Raw genomic sequence first — 19,441 nt, forward strand, 5'->3', positions numbered from 1 at the left:
ACTTCTCTGAGCCTTGGTTTCCTCATTTGGAAAACAGGAGTCATAGTGTCTGCTTCCAGGGCTAACGGGAGGATTAAATGAGATGCTACATGTGGAGAACTCAGAACAGTTCCTTATCACAACAATCCAGGAGGAGCCGCCATTTACAGATGTGGACACTGGAACCCAGGGAGTTGAAATGACTCACTGAAGATCATTAGAGAATCAGCACAGGGGTGAGACCCAGAGCTCAGGGTCTTAATTGCCAGGTTATACACTAACCATTTGGGTTCCTCTTTTTTATTTATTTATTTTTAAAATTTATTTATTTTATTTTTGACTGCATTGGGTCTTCGTTGCTGCGTGCGGGCTTTTCTCTAGTTGCAGCGAGCGAGGGCTACTCTTCGTTGTGGTGCGCGGGCTTCTCATTGCGGTGGCTTCTCTTGTTGGAGCACGGGCTCTAGGCACACGGGCTTCTGTAGTTGTGGCGTGCGGGCTCAGTAGTTGTGGCTCGTGGGCTCTAGAGCTCAGGATCAGTAGCTGTGGCGCACGGGCTTAGTTGCTCCGCGGCATGTGGGATCTTCCCAGTCCAGGGCTCGAACCTGTGTCCCCTGCATTGGCAGGCGGATTCTTAACCACTGTGCCACCCGGGAAGCCCCTGGGTTCCTCTTTTTTAGATGAAGACGTTGAGACGAAAAAATTACAAGTGACTTGACCAGAGCCACAGAGGGAATTCATGGTAGAAGAGGGATTTGAACCTAGGCCTTCTTGATGGAAAAGCCCCTGGTCTCCCCCATGGCTATCCAGAAAGTAGATGTGTGTGGAGAAGCTTCAGATTTCAGGGCCCTTTAAACCTGGAACAGGGACAAATGCAAATCTGGGCAGATGGAGTGAGGGTGGTGGTGAAGCTACCTTGAGAGGAAACCAGAAGGAGCGGGTGAAACAAAAGCCTCTTTCTCAGCACTCACTGGGGACTGGGCAGGAGAGGAGGGGCTGACAAGCAGGGCCATCCGTCCCGCCAGGGCCGAGCTGAGGGCTGGATCTAAACAAACAGAAACAGTTCCAGCTTGGCCACCAACTTACTGGCTGATCCTAGGGAGGTCACACACACACATACACACACTCAGGTCTCTGTTTCTTCAACTCAAGAATGAGACAGTTGTACTGAATGGTGTCGAGATCCCTTGCAGTTATAGAAGACTATTCATAACCATTTCTCATGAGCGCCAGACTCCTGGTCAGGCCCTGCTCTCACAAGCCCCAGAGGGGGACTCTTAACGCTGGCTCCAATATTCCTACAATAGGCATGGGAAGTCCTGCATTCAGGTTCTGGCTATATAGCCAGGTCACTTCCCCTCAACAGGCCTCACCTTCCTCATCTATAAAATGGGCACACATCTTTACCTGATCACCTATAGAACCAGAAGATCCAAGGAGCTTCCCTTAAAGGCAAGCAATCCCCATCTCAGCTCCCACCCTCAAGCTCTTTTAACTTCTCCTTTCCCTCTGACCCATGTCCCATTTGGACAAATGGAATAACTGAATCCAAGCTGATAGATGCAACAGCAGTAGCAACAACTCCCACAACCAGGAGTAGTAGTAACCACTGCCACAGCTAAGACTCGGCCGTGCAAATGCGCAGGCACTGTGCTAAGCGTGCACTTGGATTATATCTCAGGTGATCCCCTCCATCAACGAGATAAATCCCACCCTTAGTCTAGATTTACAGATGATAGACTAAGCTTCAGCAAAGTGAAGTGACTTGCCTAAGGTCACCCACAGAGCAAGTGCATAGCATGGCCACCCAGACAGGGGCTCTTCATCTGACGCCAGAAGCCCTGATCTTATCCTTGAGGCTATGGAGTTATTCTGTGTAACATTCCACCATGGAGTGTGGCCCATGTTTGGGGGGTGGTGAGTGGGGGAATATCTCGACTTCACCTTCACCCCCAAACCTCCCCAAATAACTAGGCTCTATTTTCTTGTATGATTATTCAAATGTGTCCAACTCAACTTAGGCTAGAACAGCGCTGTCCAATCGAAACATAATGCAAGCCAAATATGTAATTTAAAATTTACCAGTAGCCACATTTAAAAGAGTACAAAGGAATGGGTGAAATTAATTTTAATAGTATATTTATTTAACATGTAATCAATATCAAAAGTATTATTGAGGGAATTCCCTGGCAGTCCAGTGGTTAGGACTCTGCACTTCCACTGCTGGGGGCCCGGGTTCAGTCCCTGGTTGGGGAACTAAGATACCACAAGCCTCGAGACCCAGCCCCCCAAAAAAAGGAAAAATCCAAAAGTATTACTGAAATATTTTACAATCTTTTTTTCATACTAAATCTTCTAAATCCAGTGTACACCTTACACTTAACAGCACATCTCAATTCTGACACTAAATTCTCATCAGATATTTAGAGTCTCCTAGCCTTTACAATTGAAAAAGTGTTTGCACATATCTAAGTTCACAAACATACATAGAAGTTTTCCAGTAACTGGAGTATTCTTTTTAATTTTTAAATTAATTAAAATTAAATAAGATTACAAATTCAGTTCCTCGGTGACACCAGCCACATTTCAAGTGCTCAGTAGTCTCACGTGGCTGGTGGCTACTGTATGGGGCAGCTCTAACGGTCAAGTCCTAGAAGGCGGGACTGGTGGGCTCCTTGGCCCTAAGCCAGAGCTAGGCCTCCCAGAATAAAGTTGAATGTCAATAGAATGGTGTCTACTCATTCCAACCCCCTATGGAGCCTGATATTAATATCTACCTCTGGTGCCTTTATACTTACAGCGCTGGTGACAAAGGGACAGAGTACCCATTGATCAGATGGCACTATGGCTCCGAGAGATGGGCCACCACTCCAAGGTCCCCCAGGTTTGACCCACAGCCTGTCTGACTTGGAAGCCTAAGCTCTGTCCCTAAAGCTTGGCAGGGGCCCGGTCTGGGGCTCAGGCTTCTAGCCTTTGCCACTAAATTCCCTCCTGTCCCAGTCAAAATGGCAAAGAATGGCCCCTAACAGGATACCCAGTGAAGAGGGGAAAAGGGAAGGAAGTGGAATGGGCTGCACTGGGTGACGGTCCTGCACACGGGGCTTAGGCCACTGGGGTACGATTCCCAACCCTCCCCACCCCTACCCAGCAGGAGGCAAAGCCAGCAAGGTCCACTGGCTGCCTGCCCTCTCAGTTGGGTCTCGGAGGCTCGACGCCATGCCCTCCCCCACATCTCGCCCAAGAACACTCACCCAGAGGCCCCTGGACTAGGGCCAGAGCCTGTACTCACCTCCCAGGGTCACCTCAGCTGGAGTCAAGGGAAAGGATCCAAGAGGCAGTCCGCCCCCCACCCCCCGGGGAGGAGGGGAGGAGCATGCCCTGGCAGCAGATTCCAGAGTAGGGAAAGGGTGGCAGGTATAGGCCAGAAAAACCTGGGCAGCTCCACCCCTCTCCTGGGGGGCACAGCTAGCACTCAGCCCCCTCCCTCCAGCCTAACCGGGTGAAACTCTTGCCAGTTATTAGGTTTAACAATTAACTCTGATTGGTTTTCATTTCAGCAGGAGGCAGTTCCAGCAAAAAGTCCCATCTGGGGTATGTGGACTTGGAAGGGGATAGAGGAGAAGGGCTTGGTGTGAAGGGAGAAAGGGGTGTTTAGTGAAGCAACCACCTCCTCCTTCTGGTCCCAACCTACCAGTGTGGGGCAGCTAAGGGGTGACAGCATAAGTTCTATAAGGTCACAGACAGCACCTGGCACATAGTAGGTGCTCAATAAATATTTCTAATTAACAAATAAGGGGGTGGAGTGATGGAGGAGAAATGAAGGCAGGCAAAAGTTCATTTGTCCTGGGTCCTTGCTGAGACCAAGCTGGGCTGAGAACCAGGAGGGCAGCCACCCAGGACATGCTGGGAAATGGCTTTGAAGTCCCCCAGCCCTGGCGCTGCTCTTCCTAGCTGTGACCTTTGCAGCCCTCATTCTTCCCCATAAACAAGGGGTGACAGATAACACTACGGTATCACCTACAGGGCTGTACAAGGCCAGGCCCAAGAGGCTGGGATGCTCTGTGCCACTGTAATAAAGTCATGTCTCTCGCTGCTTGGCAACAGCCTCCTCTTCTCAGGCCACCCCCTGAACTCCCCCACATCCCAATATTCCCCTGGATCCCACCTATGTGGCCCTTTTTCCTTTCCGGGAAGGAAAGCCCGGGATGATGATGGCTCCAGCCCACTCACATCCCACTCACCTGGGATTACACACACACACCCTGGCAACAGACAGCTCCTAATTTGGCATTTGTTTGTCATTTACACCCCTCCTTGGGCCCCCTCCTCACCCTCTTCCCTCAACCCCTAACCCAGGCCTACAGACGACAAAAGCCCACACCAGGCTGGAGCGAAACTCACTGTGGCCCGTTCACTCTGCGTTCCTGGGCGGGGGCTCCCGCTTCTGGACCTCTGCTTCCCATCTGTGTAATGCGGAGGTGAGGGGGCGTGGATTAAGAGATAGCTTCTCCTGATATTTAGATATTCTGACATTTCTGGGATCAGTTTGCGTTTTAACTTCAGACAGACCAGAGTTCAGATCCTGGCCAGGGAAACAGGCAGCCTTGATATTACGAGAAAGACCCTGAGACAGGCCTGCAGAGGCCCGGAGCTGCAGCTCACCCCTGAGCATTCTCCGCTCAAGCCTAGGCAGAGGGACAAAGGCCCTGAAGGCTCACTGGGCTCTCCTACCTCCACCATAAAGCCCCAATTTTTTACTTCTGCCCCCCCTTCCCAGTCTTCTCTCTGTCGCTCTCAGCAACGGCATCATGAGCTACCATTCCCCCAATTTCTTCTTGGTGAAACAAAGCTTGAAGCTCCCCCTCCATCTGGGGTGCTGACCCTAGGGCCCTTCTAAGTGGAGATTCTAGAGCTGCCTCGGCTTCCACTCCGCCCTTTCCTGCATCCTGCCCGCATCGCTCCAAGAATGTGCCCCACTCTCCCACGCCCGGCCTGGCGCTCGCCTCCTTTATCTCCACAGGGAATACCTGTCTCCCTGCTCCCCACGGCCCCCTCCCGCTTCTTGCCCATCCAGCTCAAACCTCCAGCACAGAGTCTACGCTGACCACTCACTCCTCAAGTCACTCAGCCATGTCTCTCCCAGACACTGCTCCCCGGAGGAGAGGCTTACCAGCCCTACGTGACCTTAAGACCCTGCAGACCAAGGAACTCCTGCAATTATTTTTCTCTGTCCCTCACCCTTGCCCCCCAGCACTGTGAGAACACAGTAGGTGTCTGCTAAAACAACGATGATAATAACCATTGCCTGAAAAATAATGAATTATAATTGCTTATTGACCATTTATTCTTTACAATGCTCAGATCTCAGCATTTTACACATATCATTTCAGTTCATCCTCCCAAGCCCCCCGTAGACTTGTCATTCCTACCCCTTTGTCTTCAACTGAGGAAACAGGCTCAGAGAGGTGAAATGATTTGTCCAAGGTCACATAGCCAGGAGATGGCAGAGTCATAAGACTGGAATTTAAGTTCTTATCCACCGCCCTACTTGGCCTCCCTCCAATCCACACATAAAGGAGGGGATATGTGAGAAGCTATGACCTGCCAGTGATGGGGCCATGGGGGCCCCATAGAAACCAGCCCAGCCCAGGGCCAGAGGCAGATTCCGTAAATAAAACCTCACAACATTCTATTGCGTACCTACTCTGTGCAAAGCCCTATGCTAGGTGCTGGGAGCACAGAATATTACATGAGGCATCTGGAACTCACAATCTAGCAAGAGAGACAAGCCACGTCCCAGGATAAGCCAAGAGCAAGCAGAACTTGTCGCCAGAGGAGACCAGATAAGGTGCTAAGGAAATTCAGAGGACAGAAAGACAAATCTCTCTGTGGGGTTGGGGACGGGAGGGCTCACAAGGCTTTGGGGGACAGAGGTTGACATCTGAGCTAAGCCTTGACAAGGCAGGCAGGATTTCAACAGTGACTGGGGAAGGACGGGGTGTGGCACTCCTGGCAGAGATGAACCTGGGAAGTTGGGGCAAAGACACAGGTAAGCACTGGGCATGTCCCAGGAGCCACAGCAAATGCATTCTCCAAGCCCCTCCCCTTGGCACTGGTCCCAGGTGTCCGGCCCTGAAGAGAGGCCACCATGAGCGTCCCCAGACTCCTAGACAGCTGATTCATTCTGGTAAGCGGGCATGGAAAGGGAGAGAGGGCTGAGTGCCTGGGCACATGGTCTGCCAGAAGGGGCTCAAGGGGCTAGAATCCAGGCTCTGTACAGACTCTCTCAAGATGGGAGGTGCTGAAGGGAGGAGGTGGCCCCACCAGAAGTGGGTGACGCTGGGGAGGAAACAAGGAAAGGGGCAAAGACTGAATTGGGCAGCAGGAGACCTGGCTTCCAGAACTACAGATCAAAGCTGCATGGGACCTTGGGCTTATCCTGTCCAACCCTCATTTTTACAGCTGGGAAAACTGAGGCCCAGATAGGGGAAGAGACCGGTTCGCAGTCCCTTCGCAGCAGAACCAGCCATGTGCTGAGAGGTAGGAGAAATCTGCCTTCAATGCTTCACTCTGGCATGACCTCCCAGCGACCTTCCTCCAGTTATTAGGCTCCCACTCAACAAAACAACCCTGAAGTCGGCAGTTCTGAACTTTTATGGGTCGTGACTCAGAGACTCACGTGGTGCCTGTGGATCCTTTCCCGAGGACAGGGAACACTCTGAGAATTGTGCATGCCGTTTCGGAAGTTCACAAACATCTGAGACCAGCGTTCCCCGAGGGCAGTCTGAGAACCCTCTGTGTCCCAGTCACCTCGACTGGAACCTAATAAAACAGGCTGATTCCAGGGCCCCCACCACGGGGTGCTCAGCTGCTCTCCTTTTAGCTGGTTCACAGATTGAACATAGAGAGGGCTCCGTGGCTAGAAGTTTTAAAGCCACTGCTCATTAATCAAGGTCCCTTCTGGTTGAGCCACCTGCTCAAGCTGGCCCTGGTCATGGTCATGGTCATGGTCATGGTGGGGGTGAGTGGAGGCCCAGCAAGCTGACTGCAGCTGGCTAGATTCTGAATTGACATTCTGAGATCAGCAGCCCTGCCTGGGAGGGAGTCCGGACTCCTGGGCTTCACTCGGGGTGGGAGGAGGGTTCCTATCAACCCCAGCCTAAAGGCTCTTTTCCTCTCTCCAGACTCTCACTCCGGCCCTCAGCCAGGTCCGGCTCCCTTCCTTTTCCTTTCTAACACAACTCTGCTCCTGAATCTCCGTTTCCTGGCTGCAGCCTCTGCCTCCCTCCCCTCCATCACAGAGCCTGACAGAGGACCTCCAAGCCCCCAAGCACCCTTCTGAGGAGATAAAACTATCATGCTTTGCAGATGATAAGCTCATTTAATTGGGAGACTCAAGATAATCAATGAAGAACTAAGGTGGCCAGTGACAAAACAACATCTAAAGAAAAAGCCAAGCGCCTTCAGTCCTGCCCTGTTACCTGCTCTTGATGCAGCATCTCTCCAACAGGTGGGCAGCTGCCTAGAACCAGAGGGGCTCAGAGCCTTGTCCTTCCTTGTGGGAAGGCCAGTCCCTGATGGGGTGACAGTATAGGTTTAGGAAGCAGGAGACCCCACTCTCTGAGCCAAGAATCTGTCCTCCAAATTTGAGCAAGTGTGCGTCCCTCTGTGGACCCCTAAACGTTCTCACAGGCTCCATCCGGGGCAGTACAGGAAAGACTCCAGACCACCTGTGGGCTTTGGCTAGATCTGGCTTTAAATCCTAGCTGTGCCACTTGCTGGCTGAGGACTGGGTAGGCCTTGGGCAAGTTACTTAGCCTCCTTTAATAAAATGAGGACCGTAATCTCTGCCTCACTGGGTAGTTGCAAGGATTAAAAGACATAAGGCGCGTAAAGCACTGAGCACGGGGCCTGGCACATGGTGAGCCAATAAACGTAAGCACTTGTTTATCAGTCACCAGAGCGAACCTCTGACGAGGAAGACTCTAGGCTTTCTAATTCTTAGGTGGCCTCAAGCAACCCCCAAACCACCCACCTGAACTGGGTCTGGAGGCTTTATCTTTAGACCTTTAACACAGAGAGATGATGGGGGGAGAGAGGAGGGGAAGGCAGGGGAAGGGAGAGAAAGAAGACTGAGAAGAGGAGGGAGGAAGGGAAAGGAAAACCAAGGGTGAGGAGCAGCCTGGCTTCCCCAGCTTGGGGGAAAGGAAGATGACTTCAGGGAAACTGCCAAGACAGGATAAGCCTTCTCTCCTTTCCAGAGCCTCCCCTAGGCCCGCCAAGGCAAGGCTTAAAGGGACACAGTCTGCTGAGAAGCACCGCCCTGGCTGTCAGTAGGGACATTGAAGCCTTGGGTTACCTCCAGGCTCTGGCTCCCCATGCGGCTGCTGCCTGCCCATGGCGGCCTCCTCCCCTGGAGCAGGCAGAGATGGCCAGAGCCAGGCTGAGAACAAAACCACTGGCCCATTCAGCCTGCAGAGGCACTACTCGCTCACTTAGGACTCAGGGACCCCCTTGTGGATTCTGATCCTGACTCAGCAGGACTCTCCCCACTGGGTCCCCACCTCCGGGTCCCATGCGGAGCCCTCTCCAGGCCTCTACCTGCCCCAAGGTCCTGCTTCAGAGGCTGAAGTTGCAACTAGGGAAAAAGCACCATTCAGACTCTACACAGGAACCACAAACGAGGAGTTCCAATTGCCACTGACCAGCTGTGTGACCTGCAAGGGTGTCACTTCCCTCAGAGCATGTTTCCTTCCTCTGGCTAATGAGGGCAACGGAGGACGAGGAGTTTCTCTAAGGTTCTCCCAACTCCGACAGCAGCTATCCTGCTGGTAGGATACCTTGGAGCGCAAAGGGGCAAAGAGAACTTGCCTCAGAAGAGGAGTGTGCCGAGCTGGGCTCTGCTGAGAGTGCGTGGATGTGGCAATGGCCAAGGGTTATTATGAAGATGACGATTATAATTTAAAGACACAGCCACAAACTCTAAAGCAGTCTACAAAGAGCTTTCTCATTATCCCCTGGGATTCACAATCTGGTGAGTTAAGTAGAGCTGGACGATGATTATTCATATTTGGCAGATAAGGAAAGTAAAGCAAGATTTAAGTGGCTTGTGACTTCCCTGGTGGCCCAGTGGTTAAGAATCCGCCTGTCAATGCAGGGGACACGGGTTCGAGCCCTGGTCCGGGAAGATCCCACATGCCGCAGAGCAACTAAGCCCGTGCACCACAACTACTGAGCCCATGTGCTGCAACTACCGAAGCCCGCGCGCCTAGAGCCTGTGCTCCGCAACAAGAGAAGCCACCGCAATGAGAAGCCCGCGCACCACAACGAAGAGTAGCCCCCGCTTACTGCAACTAGAGAAAGCCCGCGCATAACAATGAAGACCCAACACAGCCAAAAATAAATAAACTAATTAAAAAAAAAAAGATTTAAGTGGCTTGTCCAGGCTACTAAGTGTAGAGAAGGGGGAGCCAAAGCAGAAGCGGTAATTATGGGGTGCCTGCTGTGTGTCACCTCACTAGGCTCCCTCATATCTGTTATCTTGACCTAGTCTCACCACCACAACCCGGCACTGCAGGTGCTACTGTCCCCGTTTCAGAGAAAAGGACACTGAGGCTGAGAAAAAGCCTCATGGCTGCTCCATTGCAAAGCCTGGATTGGGACCTGGAGTTGTGGGACTCCAAGACCTGCACTCTTTTCCATCTTCCTGTATGTACTGAGTTGAATAGTGTCCCCCCAAATTCATGTCTACACAGATGCTCAGAATGTGACCTTATTTAGAAATAGAGTCTTTGCGGAAGCAATTAGTTAAAATAAAATGAGGCCATGCTGGATACGGGTGGGTCCTAAACCCAAGACGACTGGTGTCCTTAGAAGAAGAGGAGATGACACAGAGACACACCAGAGAAAGGGGAGAAAGCCATGTGACAACAGAGGCAGATGCAGCTGCAAGCCAAGGAGCTCCAAGGATTACTGGCCACCACCAGAAGCTAGGAGAGCGGTACAGAACAGATGACCCTGCCACCCCACCTCAGAGCTTTCAGAGGGAACCAACATTGCCGACACCCTGCTTTCTGACTTCTAGCTCCACACTGTGAGAGAATAAATTTCTGCTTTTTTAAGACACCCAGATTGTGGTATTTCAATAAGCAGCTCTAGGAAATTAATACACAGTGAGTCCATTGAGCAGCAGACCTGAGACCCTGCATCGGCAGGCAGACTCTCAACCACGGCGCCACCAGGGAAGCCCCTGAGACTCTTAAATTCCATTTTTCAGATTCCCACTCAATAGGCAGCCTTGGAGTTTAATGGAGGCCTGGGGCCCATGGAGGAGTCCTTCTCATCTCTCCTTCACTTCCCTGGTTCAGGCTGGCCTGAAGTCCATCAACTGGGCTTCTTCCACGTCCCAGGTGTCTAGCCATCCCACTGGGCCCTTCCATCATGCACATAAGCACGCTTTGAGCCCCGACTCCAGATGGGCCATCCTCCCCCTCCACCCAGGCCAGCCTCTACCACCACCTGGAGAGCTGTGGTTTTGAAATGCAAATTCGATCCTTCCTGGCTAGCTTAATCTTCTTCCCTAACTCCCCACAACCTGTAGGACCCAGGCTCTTCAGCCTGTGCCAGATCTGGCCTCAAATTCCTCTTTATCTCCAGCCACTCACCCCACCTGTCCCCACCGCTCACCACTTTCTGCTCCAACCACATGGAACTATTTGTATTTCCCCTAACAAGTCATGGTGCCTTTGCACATGCTGCTCCAACTACCTGGAAAATAAAATCCAGCCCAAACACCACTTTTTCCTCCCTGAACGGCCATACCCTGCCACCTTGTACATTGTTCATCTTTACGGGTCTGCCCCGCACACTCAGCCTGGGAACACTGTTGTATTCATTTCTGTCACTGTAGGCCTAGGGCCCAGTATAAAGGCATTCAAGAATGTTGAACTGTGGAGGAGCCATAACAGTAGCAATTGCTACCATTTACCAAATATTTACTATGTGTTCAGCACTGTGCAGAGCATTCCACGTATGTTACTTCATTTCATTCTCAAAACAACGCTTTGAAACGGATGCTATTACTGATCCTCTTTTACAGGTGAGAAAATGAAGAGATGAAGTCACTTGCCCAAGTCCAAGCAACTAGTAGGCAGCGAAGACAGTGCTCCATACTCTAGCGCCAGTGCTAGTAACCAACGTTAGGTACACCATTCATCCTAATACCCTCATTTTACAGAAGAGGAAACAAGCAAGAAAGGAAGAGTGACTTGCCCACAGTCAGGTAACAAGACATGGACCTAGATCTTTAGACTCCTTATTCAATGTTCTTCCTCTTCTCATTCTTGCAGGATCTTAATCCAGGAGGACACAGAAAACAAGGTAGGCTGTATCTCCTAAAGAGCTTTTTCCCGTCTCCCCTAGAGCAGAACCCAGCATAGGCCTGGCCACACAATAGGGGCTCAAATCTATAGCCAGGCGACTTAGCAGTAAAAAAGACAGATAAATCTACTTCAAAAAACTCTGAAGCCTGGGGACTTCCCTGGTGGTCCAGTAGTTTAAAATCCACCTTCCAATTCAGGAGACACAGGTTTGAGCCACAATAGGGGCTCAAATCTATAGCCAGGCGACTTAGCAGTAAAAAAGACAGATAAATCTACTTCAAAAAACTCTGAAGCCTGGGGACTTCCCTGGTGGTCCCGTAGTTTAAAATCCACCTTCCAATTCAGGAGACACAGGTTTGAGCCCTGGTCGGGGAACTAAGATCCCACATGCCGCGGGGCAACTAAGCCCGCGCACCACAACTACTGAGCACGCGCCACAACTAGAGAGCCTGTGCGCTGCAACTACAGAGTCCATGCGCTCTGGAGCCCACACGCCACACTAGAGAGAAGCCCATGTGCTGTAACTAAGATCTGACACAGCCAAAAAAGAAAAGTCTGAAGTCTGCTTAGATATTACAATGTCAGGGCTTGAGAGGACAAAGGGTATCATTTAATACCATCTCCCATATTATAAAGTCATCCATTCAGCAAATTTATTGAACACCAGTCATAAGCCAGACACTGTGTGGGGGCACTAAGAAGACTGATAAGCAAGTTTGCGCCCAGATGGCATTTGTAGTCCAGTGAGGAGAGACAGACAAACAACTAACAAGTTCATGTATAATTACGAACTCTCGTAAGTGTTATGAAATACAGGGAGCTATAAGAGGTATAACAGGAAAAACTGAGTTATCTTAAAGGAGTTGTTGGTGAAGGCTCCCCTGAGAAAGTGATTCTTCAGCTGAAATCTGAAGAGTGGGAGTTAACCAACATAAGATGCAGGGGAAGGGTGCGGTAGACAGATGGAACAGCATGTGCAAAATCCCAGAGGCAAAAGAGCTCCTGGTGCCTGGATGAACTAAAACAAGGCCAGAGTGACTGGTTTCTAGAGAGGTGGGCAGGCCTTGTAAATCAACGTAAGAAATGGAGAAACGAAGCAGAGCAGGGAAACCCCTTGCTCAGAACCTAGCCCAGAGCAGATGCTGTCAACAGGTCATTGAATTGTTTTGTGAAGGAGTGATTTGTCCGAGATCACAAGGAAGACCTGGGACTTGAAGCTTGTAAATCAACGTAAGAAATGGAGAAACGAAGCAGAGCAGGGAAACCCCTTGCTCAGAACCTAGCCCAGAGCAGATGCTGTCAACAGGTCATTGAATTGTTTTGTGAAGGAGTGATTTGTCCGAGATCACAAGGAAGACCTGGGACTTGAAGCTTGTAAATCAACGTAAGAAATGGAGAAACGAAGCAGAGCAGGGAAACCCCTTGCTCAGAACCTAGCCCAGAGCAGATGCTGTCAACAGGTCATTGAATTGTTTTGTGAAGGAGTGATTTGTCCGAGATCACAAGGAAGACCTGGGACTTGAAGCTTGTAAATCAACGTAAGAAATGGAGAAACGAAGCAGAGCAGGGAAACCCCTTGCTCAGAACCTAGCCCAGAGCAGATGCTGTCAACAGGTCATTGAATTGTTTTGTGAAGGAGTGATTTGTCCGAGATCACAAGGAAGACCTGGGACTTGAAGCTTGTAAATCAACGTAAGAAATGGAGAAACGAAGCAGAGCAGGGAAACCCCTTGCTCAGAACCTAGCCCAGAGCAGATGCTGTCAACAGGTCATTGAATTGTTTTGTGAAGGAGTGATTTGTCCGAGATCACAAGGAAGACCTGGGACTTGAAGCTTGTAAATCAACGTAAGAAATGGAGAAACGAAGCAGAGCAGGGAAACCCCTTGCTCAGAACCTAGCCCAGAGCAGATGCTGTCAACAGGTCATTGAATTGTTTTGTGAAGGAGTGATTTGTCCGAGATCACAAGGAAGACCTGGGACTTGAAGCTTGTAAATCAACGTAAGAAATGGAGAAACGAAGCAGAGCAGGGAAACCCCTTGCTCAGAACCTAGCCCAGAGCAGATGCTGTCAACAGGTCATTGAATTGTTTTGTGAAGGAGTGATTTGTCCGAGATCACAAGGAAGACCTGGGACTTGAAGCTTGTAAATCAACGTAAGAAATGGAGAAACGAAGCAGAGCAGGGAAACCCCTTGCTCAGAACCTAGCCCAGAGCAGATGCTGTCAACAGGTCATTGAATTGTTTTGTGAAGGAGTGATTTGTCCGAGATCACAAGGAAGACCTGGGACTTGAAGCCAGAACCTCTACTTGCCAGGTTAGGGCTGTCAGCTACTTCAGGTATGTGTGTGGAAGAAGGCAGATGTTTTCCAGGTGTTTCATCCTATAGGAGGTTCCAGCTCCCTGCCTGCACCTCTCTTGAGCTCTAATGTGCATCAGGATTTCCTGTGTTTGTTAAAACATAGAATGCTGGGCCTCACCCCCAGAGTTATTTATTCAGTAGATCTGGTGGGAGCCCCAAGAATTTGTATTTCTAACTAGATCCTAGGTAACCCTGCTGCTGCTGGTGGGGTGAACATACTTTGAGAACCACTGCTCTAGACTAGAATATACGAGGGCAAGGAGGAGTGGTGAGTGGGGCCCATGGCCAGGATCCTTGGGGGCTAAAAGGGTAGATTCCTAAATCTGGGTAACAATGAGACAAACTCTAGCACTCTGAGAAAGGGAAGGGGACTCAAAGTCTCAGAATCCAGCCTAATAGCTGCTCAGCTAGGGAAACTGAGGCTTAGGGGGTTTAGACCCTTACATAAGAGAAGCTCAATAAAAATGTGTTGAGTGAACAGGTAAAAACATGAAAGGTTTGACCAAAGTCCAAAGGAGACCCCTGCACCAAATTCCAGGGCTCCTGAGCTGCAGACCAGAGCCTTTCCTGCCTGGGAAAGGGATTCAGGAAAGGAGACAGCAAGCTCAGCTTTCCCCCAGCTTCTGCTGCCTTCAGTAGGGAAACATTTTTAAAATTGCAAAAATCTGCTGTTGGCCCCCAATCCTATCACCCATCCACCCTCCTTCCTTTCACACTCCCAGCTCCCTCCCTTTACACTCCAAATCCTGTGCACTTTATCCTGGCAAGCTGAGTAGCAGAGGGGGAGGGGAAGTTCTAGGGAAGAAGAACTGGAAGTGGAGGGTGAATTCTTACACTTGGATAGCCTTCTTCCAGAACACTTCCTTCCTCTTGTAAGAGTCTCGGTTTCTATCCTCATATCCAGTCTAATCCCAGTCTACCTACATTTCAGTACCAGCATCTGAAACCCACAAAGCCGGGGGCTAAATTTCCAAACCAACTTTTCACCCAGTTTTTCTAAAATAGGGTGGCCCTGGACAGAATTTTTCTATCCTATTCCAGTTGGCAGCAAAATGCCACTTATCTTGCAAACCCACATGCACAGACTCACTAACATACAAACAGCTATGTGTACATAAAAACAAATATACTAAAACTCATTAAGAAACACATACACATAGACTTCAAGAGATGCATTATTCACTGTTCACTGATAAAATACATCTGCACCCCCAAATACACAAGAAACACACACATGCACACATCTCCAAATGCATGCGCTGCCCCATACATGGAGAACGGAGTAAGACACACCCAGAGACCTCTCTCCAAGTAGACATCTCCTGAGGGGGCGTTCCTTGGAGCGGGGGGCACTGGCCCTTTAAGAGAGTGGTTCTCCCTCCTCCCTTCAGGGCACCTAAGGTGCGGCTCTACCCCAGGGAGCTGGGAGGGGTGAGGATGGGAGTGCGGCTGAGCTGGCCAGGCCCGGTCTGGCTCTGGCCGACTGTCCCCGCACCACGACAGGAAATGGATCCCTGAACCGACTGGGTCACCAGCCTGGGGACCGCTGTCTCCACCATCACCAGCACACACACACCCGGGCTCCAGGCAGGACACGCCCTCCGCTCCAGCGGGCACCTCTGTCAGCCCGGCTCCCTCCGGCCCCCGGGGTGTGGCCGCCCACCTGCCGGCAAGGAGTCTAGGCCCGGCAGGGACGCTCCCGCCGCCACCGCCGCCCTCTGCCCCGGCCAGGTGCCCGGCTCCCGGCGACAGCAGCGTTTCGGCCGCCGCCCCCACCCCTTCCTCCCAGCTGTGCGGAGACAAAGCCGCGCACACGCACACGGGGGCTACGCGGGTGCACACCCGCCCTCACACGCGCACACACGGGGACTCACAGTGGCGCGCGCGCACACACACACACTCCGCCACAGGTTACAGCCACAAGCGAAGCCACTGGCACACACCCTCATCCAAATGTACACACACTCGGCTACACATTCAGACACACCCTCTCATAAACACATTCACGCATAGACACGCGCGCACACACACCGCCCAGTCCAGACGCGCGGAGACACACAGGGCACACACCCTCTCACACAGACACAGATGCACACCCGGTGCACACACGCACGCGCGCACACACCGATCATCCACTTGCACAGACCCACGGGCACACGCGCGCTCACACCCAGCACACACCCGGCGACGTGGACCCCGACACACATACCGCGCCAGCACTGAGACGCACAAACCGAGGCCCGGGGCTCCCAGCCCGGGCGCCCGCCCCCCGCCTCGGTGCTGTCCAGCCCCCCCGAGCCTGCCCGCCGGCCTGTCAGTGCTCGAGGACGCGAAACCGAGCCTGGAGCCCTCGGCGATCACCCTCCCCACACACACCAGCCCAGACGCGGCGGGGTCCCCGGGACCCGGAGGAGGCGGCGGGGGCGGCTAACCTGGCGGCGGCGGCGCGGCTTCCGGGCGCTGTCTGTCCTTGGTCAGTGTGTCCCGCGGCCGCTCGGCGGGCTCCGAGGCGCACTTGAGCTGCGCACAAATGCCCCGCTCGCTCTCTTGCTCGCTAGCTCCCTCCCTCCCGCGGCGCAGCCCCTTCCCCGCCCGCCCCCCTCACCCGGTCTCCCCCCTCCGCCCCTCCCCGGCCGGCTCCCCGCGGGGAAGCGGCGGCGATCCCGGCCGCCGCGGTAGCCAGGGGCGAGCGAGCGAGCAACCGGAGGAGCGCCGCCCGAGCCGCCCGAGCCGCCCGAGCCGGGGCCGCGCGTAGGGAGGAGCCGCGCGGGCCCCTGGGGAGAGGAGGAGCGGAGGGGGCTGAGCCCTGCGAGCCCGCCTGGCGCTGGTGACCCGCCGCCCGCTTCCCAACGTGAGCCGGCGCCTACCTGTGCCGCCGCGGAGCTCGGAGGCTGGGGCGAGCGGCGGAGCGACGAAGAGGAGACCCCACCCCGGGCCCCCTCGCCCTTCCCGTCCCAGCCCGGTGGGCTTGGGCCCCGCCCCCCGCCTCCTCCTGGTCCCCGCCAGCGCCAACCTCGGTTTTCCCTGGCCCAGACGCCTCGGCTCTCGGCCCGGTGCCCCGTGCTAACCCCACGGCCCGGCGCCCAGCTCGCCGGCCTCCTCCACCTCCAGCCCTGACCTGGCCGACGCCCACCCGCCTCCCCGCCGCCCTCCCATTGTTCCCGCGGCCCGAGCTCGAGGAAGACCGCGCCGCGCATTCCAACCCCACCTCAGGTGGCGATACCTCTGGACCCTTGGGGAGGGGATCCCCGAGGGCTGGACCCTGGCTCTGGGCGCCGACGCCCACCCTCCACGATCGCAGGCACGCCCAAAGTAAAGAGCTTTCCTAAATTAGAGTTAAAATCACCACTGCCCTTATAGGTGCTCCTTCAGGTCCTAGTAAAAACTGAGGCTGGGGGGCGGGGGGGTAGGAACCACCCCAAGGTCAGCAAGCCCGAGATAGCAGCGAGGAGAAGGTGGGGAACTGATTAGGTATCCACATTACATAGAAGAAGAAACAGGGAATTCCTGCCCAGGGCTCCTGGGACAGGGACAGGCTCCAGAACTGCAGGGAATAATGAGCCTGACCTCCTTTGTTAGATACTACATAAAACACAGAGACGTGGAAGAAGCACTTTCAGAGATTTTACTGGATGAAAAGGCCTACTAAGTGCAGGAACTCTCACATACTTTGTCTCACTTAGCCCTGACCGTGGTCCTATGCGGCAGCTGTGATCATCCCCATTTTATAGATGAAAGCTTGTCCTAGGTCTCTCCAGCAGGCAGCGCAGAACCAAGATGAAGCCCAACAATTATTCAAGTTCTTCACTGCGCTCCCCCCTCCAGTGTAGGATACTAAGTGCCAGGTGAGCAGCTAAGAACATAAGAAATCAAGGAGGGCGGGCCTAGTTTGGGCCTGGAAAGACTTCCACAAACTAAAAGAGGGCAGAAGTGAGGGCACTGAGACCCCAAAGTAGGACTGAGTATGGCTTGTCCAGGGGAAACTTATAATTAATCATGAGAACTAATCATAGCTAATGTGTTTGGAGCACTTACTGTATTCCAGGCACTGTTCTAAGAACTTTACTTGCACTAACTCATTTAATCCTATAACAACACTATGGGATGGAGGTTATTTTTTAGGAAACTGAAACACAAAGACATTATATAGTTTATAAAGTGGCAGAGCCAGGATCCAAACCCAGGAAGCTGATTCCCAAGCCTGCACTTAACTACCACAGGCCAGACAGAAGCAGGCCTGAATGCGAGGCAAAGGCATTTGAATTCTTGGGGCACCCACAGCAGCATGACTCTTTACTTGCCGTCTTCTGTCTCGCTGTGTGTACCCAGTACCCAGTACACAGGGCCTGGAATGTAGGCTCATCTGTTAAACTATCGCATGACTGAGGCTGGAGTGCAGAGGGCCGTGTGCAGGGCTTGGTTGCAGCTCTCTCTGCTGTGCTGGGCATTTTTATCAGTGGTTTTAGATGAAGCAGAAGAAGGCATGAAACGCTAATCATATCTACAGCCATCAGGAAGTTGGGAGGGCCCTCAAACACTCCAGAAACCAAAATTAGTTTCCAAAAGATCTCGGCAGCATTGGAGCTGAGCTGGAACTAACAAGATGAGGTACCACAAGGGATAAATGTAAACTCCTGCCCTTCAGTCCAAACCACAGCAGTCCCACAGAACTTTCTGTGATGATGGAAATGTCCTAAATTGGCATTGTCTGATGTAGTAGCCACTAGCCACCTGTGGCTATTGAGCCCCTAAAATGTAGCTCCTACAACTGAGAAACTAAAATTTTAATTTCAATTAATTTTAAATTTTTAACATTTTTTTCTTTTTTTCTTTTTAAGTACTTTAAATGTAAATTGTCACATGGGGCTAGTGGCTGCCATATTGGACAAGTGCCCAAAATACAGGGTAGAAAGAATCTAGATTAAGAGCAGTTTCGGTGAAAATGACTTACAGGTTTGAATTGACCTCAAGCTCAACAATGCAATGTGGCTGCAAAAAAAGAAAGAAGGAAGGGAGGAAAGGAGGAAAGAAAAAAGGAAGAAGAGGAGAGACTCCCCTGATGGCACAGTGGTTAAGAATCTGCCTGCCAACGTGGGGAACACGGGTTCAATCCCTGGTCTGGGAAGATCCCACATGCCGTGGAGCAGAGCCTGCGCTCCGCAACAAGAGAAACCACCACAATGAGAAGCCCATGCACCACAATGAAGAGTAGCCCCCGCTGGGCAGCTAGAGAAAGCCCACGCGCAGCAGTGAAGACCCAACACAATCAATAATTACTTACTTATTTTTTAAAAGGAAGGGGAGGAGAGTGAACATGATAAACTGTATCAAAGAAATAAAAGGTTAGACCTCTGTGGTTCTAACTCTGTTAGCCTCTGTTAGAGGTTCTATGCTGCCCTGGGCTGATCACACCTGGACCACGGGGCTCAGCTCAGCCCCACGTTCTGAGGAGTACACTGTCACACTGGAGCAAGTTTAGAAGGGACCAGAGTGCTGAGGACCTGGATGCCATGTTGTGTGGTGAATGATTTAAATATCCTTGAGAAGGTAGAGCACTGGAGGATATAGTGGCTGTCTCCAAACATCTGAAGGGCTGTCATACGGAAAGGGGATTTGATTTGTTTCTTATCATTTAGGTCTAGTAAACAAAATAAAAAACTCTGCAAACCCCTAAGCCCCCCTCTCCATGTCTAATTCCTCTTTCTGTTCCCCTCAGCACTTAAT

The 19,441-nt window shown here is 52.0% G+C and overlaps 1 protein-coding gene across 15 annotated transcripts in view; it reads right to left on the minus strand.

Moving 5' to 3' along the window:
• EPB41L1 (erythrocyte membrane protein band 4.1 like 1) overlaps positions 1–19,441 on the minus strand; it is a 186,558-nt gene that overhangs the window by 112,517 nt on the left and 54,600 nt on the right. Inside the window, exon 1 of one of the 15 annotated variants that reach the window (XM_055089816.1) lies at positions 16,150–16,272. The exons of 13 other annotated variants lie outside the window; for them this stretch is intronic. The gene's annotated coding sequence lies outside the window, so the exon portion shown is untranslated. Of the gene's footprint in view, positions 1–16,149; positions 16,273–19,441 lie in introns of those variants that run through there. One more of the 15 variants, XM_055089818.1, reaches the window with a different exon arrangement.

Source organism: Physeter macrocephalus, chromosome 14, assembly GCF_002837175.3.
Source record: "Physeter macrocephalus isolate SW-GA chromosome 14, ASM283717v5, whole genome shotgun sequence".
In the NCBI taxonomy this organism is placed as follows: Eukaryota; Metazoa; Chordata; class Mammalia; order Artiodactyla; family Physeteridae; genus Physeter; species Physeter macrocephalus.